This window comes from Frankliniella occidentalis, unplaced genomic scaffold, assembly GCF_000697945.3.
Source record: "Frankliniella occidentalis isolate FOCC.00 unplaced genomic scaffold, Focc_3.1 Scaffold179, whole genome shotgun sequence".
Lineage (NCBI taxonomy): Eukaryota > Metazoa > Arthropoda > Insecta > Thysanoptera > Thripidae > Frankliniella > Frankliniella occidentalis.
The window spans coordinates 314776-320335 of record NW_026267305.1 but is presented as its reverse complement, the minus strand read 5'-3'; the positions used below and the strand labels follow the sequence as shown (position 1 = coordinate 320335).

The 5560-nt window shown below is 45.6% G+C and overlaps 1 protein-coding gene across 3 annotated transcripts in view; it reads left to right on the top strand.

Annotated features, from left to right (window-relative positions):
- Positions 1-2052: 2052 nt before the first annotated feature.
- The window catches only part of LOC113210637 (cytochrome P450 6A1), a 23905-nt gene continuing 20397 nt past the window's right edge, over positions 2053-5560 (top strand). For all 3 annotated transcript variants that reach the window (XM_052271939.1, XM_052271937.1, XM_052271936.1), the window contains exon 1: positions 2053-2170. The gene's annotated coding sequence lies outside the window, so the exon portion shown is untranslated. The remainder of the gene's footprint in view (positions 2171-5560) is intronic.

Here is a 5560-nt window from a genome sequence, read left to right as displayed (position 1 = left end):
ACAGACAAACAGAATGAAACTTTTCCGGTCAGTGGAGTAATGGGCTTCGCTAATCGCTCAGCCAACAAGATGTGTACATCGTTATTGTGTTTCTTTCTCCAGTTTACCTAAAAACAACTAAGATAACCGTGTCCCCGAATCTAGACCTCAGCGTGACGGAGTTGACAATAGGTGTAGATTTATCAGGTAAAGGGGTTATGTAGAACAAAACTCATGAAAATAACATGAAATTCGATCAATTTGAGGAACAAACTGGCCCAGATGGAGAGTTTGCGTCATCTCATGTTCTTCTCAACACACAAAATATGTTCAGTTTCGGAGCGTATGTTTTTGTGGGCAACCTCTTCTATCAAATATTTTTTCAATACGTAGCCGTATACAGGACGTGTTTAGGCTACCAATGATGTAAAATCATCTATTCTATCTAAAGAACATCCGTGTTACCGATTTCCTGCCCTCTTTTGTGTTATTAAAGTGATTTATCTGGTGTACGGTGTGACGGAGTTGACGTCAACTCCGTCACGCTCGTCGAAAGTTTTATGAAATTGCACATTAAAACGTTATTTTGGTCCAGATAATTAAAGGAAGTAGTATTGCTACCTTTTTATACACTCTCTCTCTATTTTCCTACTAAGACATTGCCTATACATCGTATAATGTGTGAACGAGAGTGCCGTCCTCTAACCTCAAAACCGGAGTCACCCTGACCAGGTTACAAACCAAAGTAGCAATACATATAAAAATTAAATTCGTTACCGATGGTTTCTATTGCTTCCTGTTCCATAGCGCCACGTCTTTTCAGTTGGCCGATGACCCAAAAGTGATATTTTAGGAAATATTTTTGGAGCTTTCCCGGCCAACCTAACCTCTCGAGCACTACGTATTTTTAAAACTTCTAAAACAATACTTTCATCGAGTAGTTTTCGCGGAGGCTTTTCCGGTCGTTCGGCAAGTGTGCCCCTGACACTTTAAAGCAGAAAAATGGAAATTATACACGAAAAAATTGTAAATTTTTTGAAAGGCTAATTTTGCACTCCACCGTGTAATCACCCAGCTCTTGTCCGGAATTCGGCAAAGTCCGCATGGACTCGGACATTAGGAACGTACTGGAGTTCGCATTTTGACCATTTAAACTGCTCTAGTCACCCACTGTTGCAGTATTCTAAGGTTTTTAGTGTTACACCAGGTAATGTTAGTGCTTTCGAGTATCTAGGTGGTATAAAACGAGGGGGAAATCACTTGGGTTTGTAGCATACGAGGTATTTCGTGGTATTTTTCCCGAGGGGTGGACGACTGGATGGCTCCCTGTGTACAGGCCAAAATGTACTCCAGGTGTTCTCCGACTGTACTCCGTCTACTCCGGCTGTTTTTGTCGCAAGTTCTCCGCGTACTCCGACTGTACTCCGGGTGTACTCCGGGTGTAAGCTCCGACAGGCAATCTTCAGTGTTCTCCGACTGTACTCCGTGTACTCCATACTCCTGTGTACACGAAAAATTCAAGTCGCCCACCCCTCGATTTCTCCTGCCATTTCGGCTATTTCTCGCCTATTTCGGATTATTTCTGGGTATTTCGCGGTATTTCGGAGTATTTCGGGGGTATTTCGCGACTATTTCACCGACTATTTCGCGTCTATTTCGGGTCTATTTCGCTCTATTTCACCTTTATTTCGCCTTTATTTCGGTTTATTTCGGGGGAAGGTGTACGAACTATTTCGCAAGTGATTTCCCGCTCGGTATAAAACCCTTTTGAAACCATATCACATAGTTGTGAAGGGTCGCGGAATCTAAACGGCCCGTATTCTGAGAATCACCCACCCACGACACTCCCGCCGCACTCGCTCTGCACCCACCGCGCACCCACATCGCTCCCAGGACGCACGCACCCACGCCGCACTCGTGGCGCTCCCGTATCGCGACCGCCTCGCACGCGCCGTGCACCCATTCCTTTTTAGCAGATGATACATCATACACAACTGAAATTGATGAGGCCCCCCCCCCCCCTTCCACCAGACATCCAATCTAATCTGCTCCCCACCACGTGTGGTGTCGCTTGTGGCGTGGCGGCTGCCCTCAGTCTTCATTTAGCCTTCAGCGCCCACCGAAGCGGAGAGGTCGAGTTGGCTCGGCGCTTAACCAACGTTGCCTTTTTCGGCTGTACACGTGCTCCGAGGTTTGTGTACATGGTAGCTGCGCAAGCGCACAACACGCTCTGCGTTGAACGCCACCGGTCCTAGTTCGTGCGGCGCTGTGATTTCTCGAGTACGGGCCAACAGAGAAGGGCCATTTCTGATGCTTAAGCTAGGCACTCTCCTGCCAACGGGAAAACTAACGTGATATGTGTCTGAGGGGTCCCCTATTCTTCATGTGGATGTACAATGGGTTACGCAAATACCCGCGAGTATTCGAGAGTTTTCGGGGGTTTCGCGAGTTGTTGAGCATTGAGCATTTCCGAGTTTGACACTAGAAGGACCGGGATTTTCGTATATCATTTTGACCCCTCTACAGTTTTTGGCCGTTTTTAAGGCTGCAAGGCTGCAGTTTTATGGCACATGCTTAAGAATTTGTGTGTTTCAAGGTACCTGATGCCATGAGTTGACATTGAGTAGGTTCAAAGTATGTTTGGGTAGGCAGGCAACCCGCACGGCATAAAACCATCTTTTTGCTATTTTTCCATCTGTTTATGCGAACTGTTTGCAATATTTTAGAGGTTTTTGAACTTCAAAATTAATATTCTACTTAGTACACATTTCGACGCGTCCTAAGAACAAAGTCTGATCTGTTTGCGCGCCCGTCAACAAAGTCCGATCTGTTTGCGCGCCCGTCAACAAAGTCCGATCTTTTCGCGCGCCCGTCAACAAAGTCCGATCTCTTCGCGCGCCCGTCAACAAAGTCCGATCTGTTTTTGGCCGCGCTCTGCATCGCTGGTTTAGTCGGGTTTAGTTAATTTGTATCTTAACTACTATTGACAATATACAAACAGTAATGACTGCTATGTGATCCTAAGAGATTGAAGAATAGCTGAGACCGAAAATGTTAAGCAAAGATACAGAAACAGAATTCTCACAAAGCTCCAAACGTTCGCCTACCGAGCGCGGCCAAAAACAGATCGGACTTTGTTGAGCGTCACACAAACAGATCGGACTTTGTTGACGGGCGCGCGAAAAGATCGGGCTTTGTTGACGGGCGCGCAAACAGATCAGACTTTGTTCTTAGGACGCGTCGATTTGTAAGTGTGCGATTTTCAGAAAACTTAAGTACTCTAAAAGCGGGAGTGTAATCCACGCAAAAACAGTTTATTTTTTACCAGACAAAAAAGTGCGTGGCAGTTTTGGAATTCGCAAAACCATCTGTACTTTGTGCTACGCGCCCCTCGTTGCGCTCAGAGAACGATTCCGGTGACGCAACTACCACTAAAGCCTTGGATGTGATGTGATCCAGAAACGGGGTTTTGTGACGTACGTGTTGCCTACCTTCGCCGAATTAAGGAGTTTAAAAGTGTCACATGACCGACCAAAAGTCATTAGCTACCCTAAATGACATATACGGTCAGCCTTATTAATGAAAAGTCAGTCCTCGTCAGGCTACACCTATAAAATCTCGCGAAGGGGTCAAAATGACCCCTCGGTCCTTCTAGGTATAAGTAGTAATATCTTCGAAAGTTCTTCTCGCAGAGACGTCATATTTTGCGTACAAGCGTCTTTCGGTAGTACATGAAAAGTCGGAAGTGATAAATCGGCGAAAAAAAAATTCATAGTTCCTCTGGCAATAAAAAATCAGAAGGGGTCATTTTGACCCCTCCGGTCCTTCTAGTGTTAATGCGATTGTAAGGCGAGTATTTGCGAATATTTAGCGAGTATTTAGCGATCTTTGGCGAAATCGCCCTCTGGCGACCTAACGGTTAGAGATAGAGCCAAGCGGACAAAATTTTGGCCCGTAGATTTAACCCGGAGGGTTCTACTTTGACGAGTTACTTCTTAGAAAGATGTTCAAAAAATAAAAAAAAAATTTTTTTGATTTATTTGACAGGCCAATTTTTAAGCTAGAGGGCTCAAAATCAATACACTACTTGCTTTTTATGATACAAAGCTACACTAAAAAAAATTAGGTACCTAGCTCAAACCGTTCTCGAGTTATCGTGATTACAGACAAACACAGACAGACAGAAAGACACGAAACTTTTTGATCATCACTGGCTTCGCTTTCGCTCAGCCAAAAATAACCAGAAACAACATTTCAAACTAGGGGCTAAACTCTGTGGCATTTGATAGAAGTGACGTAAGTCTAACTTACGTCACTATCTGAGTTAGACATTGTACATAATACTTTTATAATACCTGTAATATAGAGTACGGGGTACACGACTCAGGCGAGTCCCCCACCCCTCGATCTGCCCCCTTAAATAGGGTATTTCGGGTAAGCGAAGCAGCGGAAACGGAACGACCGAGCAGCAGCTGGATTCATAACAGCCTGCAAGCTGCGCATGCGCAGTAGACTCTGCGCCGCGCTGCCGCCTCCCCCTCTCCCCGGCGCATCAGAGGCTGAGATGGAACCAGCGGTGGACTGGGCAGTTCTGTTTCCACCGCTCCGCTTATCCGAAATACTCTATTCTAGCCATATGTACGCCAGACCAGGTCTCGCGTAGTCACAGCGTCACAGGCTTGGCGCCTATTACTCTTTATAATACGAAGACTTCTCTTCGTAAGAAACTAAGAGTGTAGAGCATATGTAAAAAACCGAAGGGCCTTTTTGCCTGTTCAGTGGGGCTGTCTCTTTTTCGTGTTTCAGCTATGTGATGATAATAGATCCTTCACAGATTCGTCTCACATATTCCAAATGGTACCTGCTATCCTCTAGGTAATGTAAGGCAGGGGTAATATAAATTAGGTAGAGTAGAAGGGATGTTTTCGAAGTCCTGCCTGTCTGTCCACACGACATCTCAAGAACGGATTGGGCTAGCGACTAGAGATTTTTAGGGTCACTTTTACCATGAAAAGATGTACCGAGTGAACGATGAGCTTTCTACCTCATAGGGTGTTCTTAAACGGAAGTGAAAAAGAACAAACTCACTGATTTATCTGTTTCCATCCGTTCTGTACCATGGTAGTTGGGTCCGGCCCTAACCTCTCAAATATGGAGGGAAGCTCGAAACTGATCTGACAGTTTCTCATCCCTAAAAGTACGGAAAGGCACGTAGTGAGCTCGTCCAATTTGTGCCGTTACGGAAATAGAAAATTCAGTGAGTTTGTTCTTTTTCTACTTTCATTTAGGATTGCCTGGAACACCTTATTGAAAAGGCCATTCCGATCAGCGCGTTAAGAAGAACACAAGAAGCACAATAAAGCCGAGGATGGGGATAGCAAGCAGAGTTGTGCGCGCGAGCCAGGTGCCTTCGGCAACCATTGGGTCCCTTCGCATTTGCCCCTGACTACCCCAGACTTCATGTTACACACTGCCCCAGGATACACAGCCTGTTATGTGGCCTCGCAGGCCGAGACCCATCGAGGAAGTGTTAGTGACAACGCTTATTCAGAGTCTCGTTCAACCGTTGACCCCCCCCCCC